Raw genomic sequence first — 12,421 nt, forward strand, 5'->3', positions numbered from 1 at the left:
ATCTCTAATTTTCAAAATAAACTTATCTTTTGTGTGTTCGTTTTGCACGCGGAGCGGTGAGGGGTGGCTAATATTTTCCATGCTAGATGTGCTATTATCACGATGAGTGTTTATTCACTTGTCATTGCACGAGAGTAAGGCAAAGGTATTAGGGATACCCAGTCCCAAAATGAAAAAAATGAATTTACTTTATGTTGTTAAATAATAAATTCCTTGGAAAGTGTTGGTATGGAAGTCACCTGTGGATACGGTTAGCCATGGAAAGTGAGAGTATGGTGGAAAAAGGAATACACTTTATTTTTCTATTTGGGAACCGCCTATGATATATCTAGCATGGAAAGTGTTGGGAACTCTAAGTCGTTTTCGTTGGTGGGATAGATACACCTCCCAAATGTTTTTATCGCTAAGTTTTTCACTTTGAGCTCTGGCACCTCTACAAATCCCTACTTTCCTCTGTGAAGGGCCTTTCTTTTACTTTATGCAATTTTTATTTTGAATTTGAGTCTCCATCTTCTCTTATAAAGCACCAACTAGGAGGCACTATGATCGTACTTGAGCATTGGGTGTAGTTAATATGCGAGTGTGTTTCATGAATGGATCAATGATTGAGCATGATGGGCTAGGGATAGCTTATTTTAGCATTGATATTTTGATATGCTTGAGTATTTAAGTTATCATGTCAAAACTAGAATATTGCTTTGGATAATATAAATGTTCAAATGTCCATGCTATAAAGAATAGAATATGATATGACATGATAGGCAACATTCCACATCAAAAATTCTGTTTTTATCACTTACCTACTCGAGGATGAGTATGCGTTAAGCTTGGGGATGCTGATACGTCTCCAACGTATCTGTAATTTTTTATTGTTCCATGTTATATTATCAACCTTGGATGTTTTATAATCATTTTATATCATTTTTGGTACTAACCTATAGACAAAGTGCCAAGTGCCAGTTGTTGTTTTTTGCATTTTTTACATCACAGAAAATCAATACCAAACGGAGTCCAAATGCCACGAAACTTCACGGAGATTTTTTATGGACCACAAGACACCTAATGGGCCAAGGCTGCGCTTGGGGGTGCTCCGACGAGAGCACAACCCACCAGGGCACGCCAGGAGGCCCAGGCGTGCCCTGGTGGGTTGTGCCCACCTCGGGTGCCCCCCGGAACCGCCTCTTTGCTCTATAAATATCCCAATATTCCAGAAACCCTAGGGGAGTTGACAAAAATCAATTCCAACCACCACAGAGTCCAGAACCACCACATCCAATCAAGACACCATCACGAATGGGGTTCACCACCTCCATTGGTGCCTCTCCGAGTAGTTCGTTTAGACCTTTGGGTCCGTAGTTAGTAGCTAGATGGCTTCCTCTCTCTCGTTTGATTCTAAATACAATGGTCTCTTGGAGATCCATATGATATAACTCTTTTTGTGGTGTGTTTGTTGGGCTCGGATGAACTTCAAGTTTATTATCAGATCTTTCTTTTTATATCCATGAAAGTATTTGAGTTTTTTTATCTCTTCTATGCATTATTTCTTATAGTCTCATATCTCTTCTTCAATATTTGGGTTTTGCTTGGCCAACTTGATCTATTTATCTTGCAATGGGAAGAGGTGCTTTGTAGTGGGTTCGATCTTATGGTGCTTGATTCCAGTGACAGAAGGGGAACCGACACGTATGTATCATTGCTACTAAGGATAAAACGATGGGGTCTATCTCTACATAGATAGATCTTGTCTACATCATGTCATCATTCTTATTGCATTACTACGTGATGCCTTTGTAATGATCATTGCCAGGATATCGTCATGAGTATTTGAAGTTCTATCAATTGCCCAACAGTAATTTGTTTACCGGTCGTTTGCTATTTTTCTCGAGAGAAGCCATTAGTGAAATGTACGGCCCCCGGGTCTCTATCTCATATTATTTGCCTTTGTGATCTATTTTATTTGACTTTTATTTTCAGATCTAATAAATCCAAAAATACAAAAATACCTTGCTGCAATTTATTTTTGGCGTTCGATCTATCAATATTTACAACTCACTCGCGTCTGTTTGCCCATCTTGGGGCGCCTCTACGTGAAAGGGATTGACAACCCGTTTTACACGTGGGTTGCGAGTGGTTGTTATTTGTGTGTAGTTGTTGTTTACGTTGTGTTGCTTGGTTCTCCTACTGGTTCGATAACCTTGGTTTCATATCTGAGGGAAATACCTACCGGCGTTGTGCTGCATCATCCCTTCCTCTTTGGGGAAATACCGACATAGCTTCAAGCAACATCAGCAATGTTGAATTCTCATGCTGATCCTTGGTGAGTAAGCCTAGTCCAAGCCCGGAGGAGGTGCGATGGGCGAGCTGCCCACAGTGTAGGAGATATCAAGCTTTCCCATTGTGGTGAAATGCTTGTCTCCTCTTCAGCTCGTCGACCCGGTGACTAGGTCCTTGGAGCCTTTGGAGGTTGTCCGGGTTGCAGGGCTTGGTGTCGTTGTTAATGTCAGACCTGCCCCTTTTATAACCGGGGCCGATACTAAAGGAAGTGGTGCCTTCCTGCCCACCGAGGTGGGGAGCGGTGCGCCCCGAGCCCCCCGGCCGTCTTGGTCATCGGCCGCTTCTCCAGGGAAGGCGTCGGGCTAGAAGTTGATGAAGATGAAGCCAGGGAAGATGGAGAAGGCGGGAGGCAGGCTGTCAGGTGGGAGTACGATAGCACAGATGTGTTCCTCTCATACTGGTGACATGCTGCCTTGTCTTTACGTTCATCCCCTCCCTCGCTAGCACCATCATCACCGGCCTCTCGGCTACCAGGGAGGGGACCGCTCTCTTGTTGCCTTCACCTCCTCCGACAGTCTTTCAATTGAGCTCCAACGACCTCTCCTGTCGGTGCTTGTGTTGGGGCTTCCGACTGGTCTTGGAGGCGGTGACCAGGGAACCGCTAATCTGGTCCTTGCACTCCTCCTTCGCATCCTTGCCACTCCCGATCTTGTCAGACTGTGCCTGGCAGGCCCTGACGAGGTTGGGATGGTGTCTACTTAGGGACAGGGAGAGGATTTTGCGGGGCACTTAACTTTTTTTAATCTTAAATCTGTAAGCACTTGCCAAATTTTAGTTCAAATAATGTAATCTCTTTGTAAGTGCATCTAGTGCCCCTTAGTGATTTTGGTGTATTGAAGACTTATAGGTTAAGGGACTAATGTGTTTATGAGTCTACACAGTTCTATAAGTCTATGAGGAGTTTGATATTTATAGAGAAAGTCGACCCCTAAAAATGAAGTTCTTCGACTGAAGACTTTGGCTTTCTGAAGACTTTTTGCAGACTTTGAAAGTGAAGAAATTGGTGCAATCCTGAAGACTTGGTATTCATTCGAGGAGCATGAAGCATGAAGACTTTTGTTTTCGCAGTTTCATTTTCTCTTTCTCGAGTCATAGGAAACACCGTACTGTTAAAGGGGGTCGAGGAAATACTAAGGAAAAATTTCCATGTGATGCTCAACTCAAATCCTACATACCAATCCTTTGAGTCAAGCCATTGGAAATCTCATACAGTTCAGTCAAATTTCTTCAGTGACAGAGACGAAGTTCTTCTGATCTCTGAGGAATTTGTTCTTACTGAGGAGTTAGGAATTCACCTGTGCGGATTGCCTACACTATGAGGAACATGATAGCCCTGAGGAATTTGATACTCAAAATTCTGACCGTTGTGGTGCTATGCGCCAGCTGTCCCAAAATATCTACCCACTTAACGGTCATATCATTGAAGGGCATTTATGTCTTATCATGTCGGGCTGCTCCCTAGGCTATAAACAGCCGCCCCTACAACCACTAGCTGGTTGGCTACTCCGAGAGAAACTGACACTTGTCATTTGAGAGCATCCCATCCTCCAAGGACTTTGACTGAAAATCATCAAGTGAGGAAAACCCAAACCCAAACATCTTCCAGATATTGATCCTGCATGGATCCGACGCTTGTTACCTTTGAAGACTATGCATCTTCCAGACGATTAGGCGTCATGGTCTAGAGCATCTAAGAGGAAATTGTGGATCGCCGAGTGACCAAGTCTGTCAAGGTTTGGAAGTCACCTGAAAACATACCACGAGTGATTGGGAGAGGTCTGTGTGACCTTAGCACAAGGGGAATACGGTGAGGACTAAGTGTTCTGAACTACGTGTTCAGAACTGGGTGTCTGGGACTCTGTGTCCTCAGGTTTAAATATGTAGCTGCCCTAACCAGACGTACAACTATCACAGCAGTTGGAACTGGTCTACCAAATCATTGTCTTGACCAAGTTACCTGGTTCCATTTCCTCAACCCTTCGATTTCCTCTTTTATGTGTTGAGTGCTTGTTCATGTCTGTTTGAAGACTTTGACTGAAGACTTCCTCTATTTTCTCAGTTCAATTTCTATAGTCTGTTTGTCTTATCCTGTGTTATCCTGTGTTTACACTTTCTGTACTCTGTACTTGTTTTCATTTCATCATGGAGACCATGCTCATGCACTGCTATGTTTACTTCTGAGTACTTATTCCGCTGCAGGTAGTTCTTCACTTAGGAAGTTCCTCACCCGCAAATTCCTCAGTGAAGAATTCATAAAAATCGCCTATTCGCCCCCCTCTAGTCAATATAACGCACTTTCAATTGGTATCAGAGCAAGGTACTCCTTTGTTCTGTGTGATTTTGGTTTAACCGCCTGGAGTTTTAGTTATGTCGACCACAGGAATGAAGACTGTGACTTGCCCCATCTTCGACGGTCATGATTATCCCAAGTGGAAGGCCATGATGAAGAATTGCCTCATGGCGATAAACAGCGAACTCTGGACCATCACCGAGATTGATATTACTGACCTATGCAAGATGGCGAAGGCTGATGATATTCGCAAATACACACTTCTCAACCTCACGGCGAAGGACATCATCTGCTCCAGCTTGTCACAAAATCAGTTCAGGAACGTTATGCATCTCAGCCATGTGAAACTCATCTGGGACCGACTCTCTGAGGTCTATGAAGGTCATCGATCTCACCGTGATCCCTGGTTGAAGAATTCATGGAATCACGCAAGGCTATGAATTTCAATCCAGAGTCATCGTCCTCTAGACCATGCCTTATGGAAAAAGGTGCCAAGGTAACTGACTGCTACTTATCAGAGTCAAGTGATGATGAATTTGGTGATGAATTTGGGCCTAGTTATGTCAAACTTGCTTCCCTTGCCACTAAACAACAAAGAGCTTTGGAAAAAGTTCAATACATGCTGGATAAAAGTGATGATATGTTGGGTGAAGAAATGTATCAGTCGAAAGCTTTGGCTGATAGTCTTCAGAGACTTCAGTCAACATTTGACACCCTTTAAGCTCATCATAACACTCTCCTATCTGATCATGAGAAGCTTTCTTATGAATTTCTTCAACGAAAGCAAGATCTGGAGCAGTTAAGAGTGAGTTATGAAGATCTTCAGAAGGAGCATGATTCATTACTTGGTCAACAGATCATCGCTACTCAGGATGAATTTGTTCCTCCATGTTTGAAGTGCATTGAACGTGAAACTGCTAATTCTTCACCTAAATGCTCAAATACTTCCATTGCTGCAAATTCTTCAACTGCCTCTACTATCACTAATTCCTCATCTGAGGACATTGCTAGTATCACTAATGATGCAGGGCTGAAGGAATTGTATATGACAGGCATGCACAAAATCCTCAAAGGGCATCAGGCTCTGTGTGACGTGCTTAAAAAGCAGATCCTCAACAGGAACCCTAGGAAAGAGGGTATTGCCTTTGAGAGGAAAATCAATGCTGATGGGACCTACTGGAAACCTGAGCAGTATCCCAAAACCTCATGGGTTACTGCAAAGGGACCTTCGGTGGATCCATCTACTTTATCTGGCTTTACATGCGAATCTATATATCCTTTTGATGAGTCCATTGACTCTAACTATAAACTGTCCAAAAATCAGAATGATGAAGTATTTGCTAGATATGTTGGCACTAACTGCAGGAACGGTCCTCCTATGAAGAAAATCTGGGTTCCCAAAAGGTGCCTTGAAAATCTTCAGGTGAAAGTCATCATTACACCACCTGTCAAGAATAGGAACCCCAGATCAAATTCTTCATATGGACCAAATTCTTCATATGGATCCAGGTCCTCATACGGACCAAACTCCTCTCATGGATCAGATTCCTCAAAAGGATCAAAGTCCTCATGTGAACATCATTGTGCTAACCGTCTGTTTTTAGGGAAGATCTAAGGATAATGGATATGTGCATTATTCATCAAATCACTATGTCCGTAAGTCCTCGAAGAATTTCTTTGACTATTCTTATGCTTATCCTAACCCCTCTTATGTGAAACGAAGTGGATTGGCGTCTATGCCACCTTTCTCTTATGGAGCTCGCAGAATGATGAACCCTTTGCCACCCCTTCAGATGCAGGTGGTGAAACAAAAGAACTAATCTCTTATGCAGGGTCAGGTCTCCACACGAACTTAATCGTCTGAAGAATTTGCTAGAGACCTAAATATGCTTGAAAGGACGCAAGCTAATCATGAAGAAATGAATTTTCATTTCTCACGTCCTCATATTGTTTTATCTGTTGTATTGTCTGATGAAATTGATACCATATTCTTCATTGGTGAAGTATATGAGTTCGTAAGTTGCACTAATTCATCTGCAGGATGATCAACCCAAAGCCACTAAGTGGGTCCTCGATAGTGGATGTACAAATCACATGAATGGTGATAGGAGCTTATTGATGGACACTCCTTTATCTCCATCACATCTGAAGCATATCACCTATGCTGACAAAGGCAAAAGTAAGGTATTGGGTCTAGGTAAAGTTGCAATCTCAAAGGATCGACACATGGACAAAGTCATGCTTGTTGAGTCCTTAGGGTTCAACCTCATGTCTATCTCAATGCTTTGTGATCTTGATATGGTGGTTGTCTTTGGCAAGTATCGTTGTGTTGTGATCATGGAAACTGACAATTCCAAAGTCTTCAAAGGCTTTAGGAGAGGAGATTTGTATATTGTTGATTTCTCTATAGGACCACAACCTGCTACATGTTTTCTTGCAAAAGCTTCAGAAGGCTGGCTATGGCATCGACGACTTGGTCATGCTGGCATGAGGAATCTGCACACGCTCGCGAAGAAGAAGCATGTCATTGGCATTGAAAATGTCAAATTCCTCAAGGTTCACTTATGCGGAGCCTGTGAAGATGGAAAGATGACCAATGCCAAGCATCCAACAAAGACTATCATGACTACTACTCGACCATTTGAATTGCTTCACACGGATCTCTTTGGCCATACTCACTATGCCACATTTACCAATGCTTCATCTTTATATGGCTTTGTCCTTGATGATTACTCTCGATATACATGGGTCCATATTATCACTTATGAAACTGAAGTGCAGGAAGTCTTCAAACAATTTTCCTCGAGGGCTTCAACTAACTTTGGTGTGAAGATCAAGCACATCAGGAGTGATAATGGAACTGAGTTCAAGAACATTGGCCTTGATGACTATCTTGATGAACTTGGTATTACTCTTGAGTTATCTGCTCCTTATACTCCTCAGGAAAATGGCGTCGTGGAGCGCAAGAATAGGACTCTCGTTGAGATGGCCCGTACTATGCTTGATGAGTACAACACGCCTCCTCGCTTCTGGCCTGAGGCAATTGATACTGCGTGCCACATCATCAACAGGGTATATTTCAGAAATTCTTCAAGAAGACAACATATGAACTTCTCACTGACAAGAAACCAAATGTGAGTTATTTCAAAGTCTTTGGTGCTAAATGTTGGATTAGAGATCCTCATCATAGTTATAATTTTGCACCGAAAGCACATGAAGGTTTTATGCTTGGTTATGGTAAGGACTCGCACACCTACAGAGTCTTCAACACCTGTCATCACAAGGTTGTTGAAAATGTAGATGTGCGGTTTGATGAGACTAATGGCTCGCAAAGAGAGCACCTACCTCCTGTGACAGATGAAATACCTCCTGAGGAATCTATTAAGCCTTAGGCTACAGAAGATGTCATTCCTACTGAAGAATCAGCTAAAGAAGTTATTCTAGAGCATGAAAAACGTCATGCTAATGCACTTGAGGAAAATGGTGCTGAAGAAAATGCTAATCAAATTCCTCAATGACAACCCGCTCATCCTCGCGTCGCAAAAGAAGTGCAAATTGAGAAAATCATCAGCGACATCAACATTCCAGGTCCTCTCACACGCTCAAGAGCTGCACATTTATCTAACTTTTGTGGGAACTTTGCTTTCGTCTCTATCACAGAGCCCACTAAGGTAGATGAAGCATTTCTGGAGCCTGAGTGGATTCAAGTTATGCAAGAGGAATTACATCAATTCGAGCTCAGCAACTTCTGGGAATCGGTCAAATGTCCAAATATCATCGGCACAAAGTGGATCTACCGCAACAAGCAAGATGAAAATGTACTTGTGATGAGGCATAAGGCACGGCTTGTAGCTCAAGGCTACACACAGGTTGAAGGAATTGATTTCGATGAAACTTTTGCACCTGTTGCTAGACTTGAAGTGTAACGCCCTCGATGCGGCTATATCTCCCAGGTGTCGAAGCACGACTTAGAGGCATAACCGCATCAAAAGCAATGTCGCAAGTGAGGTAATCTTCACAACAACCCATGTAATACATAAGGGAAAGAGATACATAGTTGGCCTACAATCGCCACTTCACACAATACATGAATAAAGCATTAAATTCATCCAGATACACTCAACGTCCGACTACGGAACCAAAATAAAAGAAGACTACCCCAAATGCTACACAGATCCCCGATCGTCCCAACTGGGCTCCACTACTGATCAACTGAAACGAAACAACACAATGAACGAGATCTTCATCGAGCTCCTCCTTGAGCTCCGTTGCGTCACCTGCACGGTTTCATCGGCACCTGCAAACTGGTTTTGGAAGTATCGGTGAGTCACGGGGACTTAGCAATCTCACACCCTCGCGATCAAGACTATTTAAGCTTATAGGAAGGGTAAAAGGCATGAGGTGGAGCTGCAGCAGGCGACTAGCATATATGGTGGCTAACATACGCAAAAGAGAGCGAGAAGAGAAAGCAAAGCACGGTCGGGAAAACTATGATCAAGAAGTGATCCTAGAAACAACCTACGTCAAGCATAACTCCAACACTGTGTTCACTTCCCGGACTCCGCCGAGAAGAGACCATCACGGTTACACACGCGGTTGGTGCATTTTAATTAAGTTAAGTTTCAGGTTACCTACAACCGAACATTAACAAATTCCCATCTGCCCCTAACCGCGGACACGACTTTCGAAAGTTCAAATCCCTACATGGATGTCCCAACTTAGCCCATCACAAGATCTCATGGTCAATGAAGGATATTCCTTCTCCCAAGACAATCTGATCATACTCGGCATCCCGGTTACAAGACATCCTCGACAATGGTTAAACAAGACCAGCAAGACCACCCGCTGTGCCGACAAATCCCGATAGGAGCTGCACATATCTCGTTCTTAGGGCACACCGGATAAGCTAAACGTACGGGAGCCAACGTAATCCAAGTTGCCAAGGGACGACCCCGCACGGTGCTCTGGGTTGGACCAACACTTAGACAAGCACTGACCCGGGGGTTTAAATAAAGATGATCCTCAGGATGCGCGACTCCCAAGGAAAAAGGCTAGGTGGCGAATGGTAAAACCAAGGTTGGGCCTTGCTGGAGGAGTTTTATTCAAGGCGAACTGTCAAGGGGTTCCCATTATAACCCAATCGCGTCAGGAACGCAAAATCCGGGAACATAACACCGATATGACGGAAACTAGGGCTGCAAGAGAGGAACAAAACACTAGGCATAAGGCCGAGCCTTCCACCCTTTACCAATTATATAGGTGCACTAAGATAAACAAGATAATATGGTGATATCCCAATAATAAATATGTACCAACAAGGAACGATCTCCAATCTTCACCTGCAACTAACAACACTATAAGAGGGGTTGAGCATAGCGGTAACATAGCCAAACAACGGTTTGCTAGGACAAGGTGGGTTAGAGGCTTGGCTTAACAATATGGGAGGCATGATAAGCAAGTGGTAGGTATCGTAGCATAGGCATAGCAAAAGAGCGAGCAACTAGCAAGCAAAGATAGAAGTGATTTCGAGGGTATGGTCATCTTGCCTGAATCTCGCAAGGAAGAAGAACGAGTCCATGAAGAAGACAAACGGACATAGTCGAATGGGTCCTCACAACGCGACATTGTCAGAACCAACCCAAAGAAGCAACAACAGAAAGAAGCACACAACATAGTAAACAACCAACACATGAGCATGGCATGATATGCGAGATGCGGTATGCGGTCCATATGTATGATTTGGAAAGGAATGATTGAACCTGGCCTCAACATGTAAATCCAAGAGTTCCACCGGAAAGAGGAGATGATTTCAGTTGAAATCGATATAAAGATCACCGGAATCGGATGCACGGTTTGGAAATGGCAAGCAAAACAAATATGGCACCGATCTGCGATTAATAGCAAGTAGCCTTCTAAATGCATCAAGATAATTAAGCTACTGCACTCAAACATAGCAACAAAATACATGGCTGGGATCCACTCATGATTCTTGACCAAAGATGAACACTGAGCTACGGCTAATTCACTCACTAACAGGTTCAAACAAGCATGGCAAAATGGCAAAAGATAACAGGTTCCAGACTTAGTGAAATTATCAACAAGTCAGGAATTTAACATCAGGAAGCAATGTTTAGAGCACGATAACTACATGCTACAGGAATATATCATGGCAAAGCATGGCACGGCATGAAGCTACTCGAAGCATACAACAAAGGTCCCTTAGTGACCATGAGCCAAAAGGGATCAGAAAATGGAATTGCAAGCATGTGAACATAGCAAAAATATAAACAGATTCAGACTTAGTGAAAAACTGGAGCATGGCAAAACAGATAATGAGTAGGCATGTTTACGAGCTCGATGCACTCACTACAAAGCATGGCATGATATACTAAGCATACACCTAGCAATTAGACATGGCATAGAAGCTAGATATGGCAAGAAAAACATCATAACATGAACGGATCAACAACAACAAGGTTGGCAAAATTGCTAAACATGTTAACAATCTGCCAGGAACATTTTATAGCAAAAGTAGAGCTCGATTGACTCAAGCTAGGTTGCTGCATAAATGCAAAAAAAAAGACATGGATGGATAGATCACCACAATATCTACAAAAACATCCTTAATGATCATGCTCAAAAGAGGCATGGATCATTAGGAAACAACATAAACATATGGCATAAAAATAATGACAGGGCAAGGACTTAGTGAAATTGCAAGTCCCTGAAATCAGCATCTTTGAGTAAGCTACTTTGCATGCTTGTGCTAGACACCACATAGATCACAAAAATACATGGCATACACCCCTGTGAAGATAACATGGCATACAACAAAACACATGTAGAGCTAAGGATCACAGCATGCACACATTAATCATGGCAAAAATGACAAAAGTGCAAATGCTGAAACAGATTTGAAACTATCATCACATAGCCCTCTTCCAAGAGCATTTCGGGAATCAAGAAGAGCTCAAATGGAAATGATGCAATGCTACAAAATGATGTACTCGTCGAGACGAACATTTTGATATGCTACACGCCCAAAACAGAGCCACGGTTGCAGAGTTATGATGCGATGAAGATGCCCAAAAATATTGAGGACTTAGAAGAGAATTAGACCTCCGAGAAGTCAACGGGATGAAGCGGTGCGGGACGACGAGATCCGGGACGGGGACGTTGCGTTTGGATGGCGGGGTTGGTGGATCTGGTCCTGTTTCTTCTCCGCATCCGGCGGACGCGGATATCCGGCGAGGGCGAGAATTCTGGCGAGGGCAAGGACTCCGGCGAGAGACAGCAAGGTCCACGGCGGCCGGAGCGAGGCGAGGCAACGGCCGGCCGGCGGAGGAGGCTGCGGGGCCGAGCGGCGCGAGATGGCGGCGCGGTGGCGAAGAAGTCGGCCGGGCGGCGGAGATGGCGCCGGTGAGCGGCGGTAGGAGGCGACCGGCGCGGCGGCGGCGGGAGGCGTCACACCTCGGGCATCGCCAGGCGTGGCATCTCACGCGGGGCGCGGGCGGCGGACGTTGCGGGCCGAGGAGGGCCCGCCCCGGGCCTCGCGGGCTACGGCGGCGCGCTAAGGCCATGCGTGGACAGGTGGCGGCACAGGGTTGTTTGAGGCGGTGGTGTGGGGTGATGTGGCAGGCTCCTATTGGCCGGAACGACGTGGCGGTGGCAGCGGACTTGTCTGGCGGCGCGTGGAGGAGGAGGTTAGGGTTCATCTACGCGAAAATTCTGGGAGGGACAAATATTTATAGATAGAGGGAGCTAGGAAGCTCCAAATGAGGTGTGGTTTGCGGCCAT

This window comes from Triticum aestivum, chromosome 4A (assembly GCF_018294505.1).
Source record: "Triticum aestivum cultivar Chinese Spring chromosome 4A, IWGSC CS RefSeq v2.1, whole genome shotgun sequence".
Lineage (NCBI taxonomy): Eukaryota > Viridiplantae > Streptophyta > Magnoliopsida > Poales > Poaceae > Triticum > Triticum aestivum.